Source organism: Nicotiana tabacum, chromosome 21 (assembly GCF_000715075.1).
Source record: "Nicotiana tabacum cultivar K326 chromosome 21, ASM71507v2, whole genome shotgun sequence".
Lineage (NCBI taxonomy): Eukaryota > Viridiplantae > Streptophyta > Magnoliopsida > Solanales > Solanaceae > Nicotiana > Nicotiana tabacum.
In genome coordinates, this window is record NC_134100.1 from 4895302 (window position 1) to 4898582 (window position 3281).

The window sequence follows — 3281 nt, forward strand, 5'->3', positions numbered from 1 at the left end:
ATCATCATGACGGTTTGTGACGGCTTCTTTGTTTCCCCATCAGCCCGTACTATTTCTATCATGTTAGCCTCTTGATGGGCTGGCATTGGATTTCTGTTGATATTGGGAACTTCAGGGGTTTGAACTTCAATTTTATTAGTATCAATCAGCTCTTGTATTGCATTATTTAAATGCCAACACTTTTTCGTATCATGGCCTGGTGTACCAGAACAATACTTACAGCTAACGGTGTAGTCCAGATTCTTTGGAGGAGGATTGGGCAGCTTGGATTGTATTGGCCTTAGCATATCTAGCTGTTTCAGCCTGTGGAACAGACTAGTGTAGGATTCTCCCAGTGGAGTGAAGGTTTTCTTTTTCTGCCCTCTTTCACCCCTGAATGCTTGATTAGACCTAAAACCTGGTACGGGATAGGTTCGCGGATAAGGGTAGGTACTTGGTGAGACAGGAGCACGCCAATGAGCGTGGGCAGGTGGCTGATTGTATGCTTGCGCATGGTTAACGGAAAAATGAGGTTCTGACGGGTGACAGTAGTGTTGGGGTGAATTGTGGTGATAAGTTGGTTGGGGGGATTGATGTTGACTTTAGTACTGAGGTGAACCTCTGGATCCCGACCAAGTTCCTGAATCAACCATTGCCGCTTCCTCTCTTTTCTTCTTTCCAATCCCTCCTACTACGCCTTGAATAGCTTGAGTAGTTGCCTTAATAGCCGAATAACTCATGATTTTATTCGTCTTGAGGCCTTCTTCCACCATACCTCCCATCTTTACTACTTCGTTGAATGATTTTCCTATCGTTGAAACCAAATGGGCATAGTAAGTTGGCTCCAAGGCTTGTAGGAAGTAGTCTACCATTTCACTTTCCTTCATAGGAGGATCCACCCTTGCTGCCTGTTCCCTCCACCGGAAACCATACTCTCTAAAGCTTTCATTGTGCTTTTTCTCAAATTTTGTCAGGGATAGTCGATCTGGGATGATTTCCAGATTGTATTGGAAGTGACAAGCAAATTCCTGTGCTAGGTCATCCCAGGTATACCATATCCCATGGTCTTGGCGGGTATACCACTCCAGAGCTGATCCGTTCAAACTTTGACTGAAGTAGGCCATTAGTAATTCATCTCTTCCCCCATCTCCTCGCATCTTGCTGCAGAAACCCCTCAAGTGAGCTACTGGATCGTCGTGCCCGTTGTATAGGTCAAATTTGGGCATCTTGAAACCGACTAGTAATTGCACATTTGGGAACAAACATAAGTCCTTGTAGGCCACACTGACCTGCCCTCCTAACCCTCGCATGTCTCGGAACGATTGTTCTAGGATTTTGACCTTCCTGAACATCTCTTTTTGCTCAGCATCTTTGACTGGCTTGTCAATTTCGGTTGGGAGGTCAAAACGGGGAGTAAATGAATGGATTTCGGAGGCTTTGAAAGTGGGCTCCGGGGGGTAGTATTGGTTGTCCTGGGCCTGGAATATAGGCTCACTAGGAGATTTGTGGAATGTAGCTATATGAGGTGCCATGAAAACAAGAGTTACTGGTGGAAGAGGGTATGGAACTGGTTTAGGAGGTGGAGACTGCATTGTATGAGAGGTAGTGCCTCGGTAGTGTTGGTAGATGGGGAAACTCGGGGATAGTTCAGTGGTAGGACTATCCTGAGTTTGGGCTAGTGATGGGGTGGAGACAGGGTTAGCTGGGTAAGATGGGGGTGATTGCCCTGTGGTCCAGGCCCGATACATCTCCGCCATTTGCTGCTTAAGTTTAAGCATCTCTTCTTTCATTTTACCGACGTCCATCTCCTCTATCTCAATACCTGTGTCGACATCCGGGATAGACATGCTTTCGGGTATCGGTCTTTTGATCTGGTGTGATAATGATAATATTCCAGTATACTCTTAGAAAACTAACTGCTTGAATTCTGGAAATGAGCAAACTTGTTAGTTTTGAGAGTTTAACACATATATAATTACACGTTGAGATGCAATGTTTCTAGACAAATAACCCTTTTCTATCATGCATTTGCTCGGCTGCTTGTGTCATCCCAGCTTTTCTTGACCTTTTTATTGTTACTCACTCTTTATTTTTTTTTATTTTTTTGAATGTGGTCGAATCTTATAGAGATTGCCTACGTATCATGCCCCCGCATGAATCAGACCGTGCATAGTTCCGGTGTAAAGCAATTGTCAACACTTTTATTTATTCTTGAAATAATACAAAGATGGAACAAACATTACATTTGGAAAACATTATAAGAAAATGGTTTAAAACTCGACACAAACCCAAATCAAACAAAAGACATAACTCTCAATAGTTGTGAACATGCTCCACTCCCCACTTTTGTTTTCAACATTGGATCATCTGCTCATGGTGGGGCTTGACCCGGATGACCTCCCAGCGTACGATACATTCTTTCTAACTCCATTGCCAGATGACGGGCAAAAATAGGTGCATGCTCTATAAACCTTTCATAATCCATCCCTTGGCAGTTTACATAACTTTGAGAGGTGTAAACTGCTAAATCATGGATTTGTGCCCTGAAATCTTGGAGACGTTGGTCTTGGTTTTACAGTTGCTATTGGCGAGTGGTGGCTATATCTCTTATATGGTCTTCATGATCTAGAGCTGACTCTAATTGAGCTCGGAGCCTGGCCTGATCGAGTCTTGCCTGTGCTCTTTCTCTATTGATGTCCTCGTGCTGATGTTCCCTATTGTATCTTCTTGCTTCTTCCAATTGTGAATGAAGTTGGGCTTCTGAATGCATCCAACGGTCTTTCTCTTTCTTGAATTGTGCCCTGTCTTCTTCGGATTGCCTTACTTGGCGTTCCTTATTAGATCTGGCCTCCTCGTTTAATTGTTGGATTCTTTCTTTAGTTTTACTCAACGCCTTTTCGGTTTTTGCCAAAATGGAATCACAATCTTGCATTTTTTCTAAAAGATTGGCGATGATTTTTTGATCTTTACAACTCCTCATTGGTGTTTCAGAAGCTTTCTTCATTTTTTGAAATTGAGCGTGAAGATTTTTATTCTCACTAGCCAGACTCTTCTTCTCGCCTTCTGCTTCTTGTGCTTGTAAGTCTTTTTCCAAATTGAGGTTTCTCAGATTTTCCTTTAAGGTATGGATAGTCGCTTTGTATCCCTTTTCCTTTTCTCCCCAAATCAATCGCTCTTGGATTTTATCGTTAAAGGTTTGAACATGGGGTCTTTTTATTGGCCTTCTTAGATCGGGTTCTGGTGCATCATCCACGCGGGATCGTTTCTCAAACCATCTTGCATATCCTGGATTTATCTCGCCT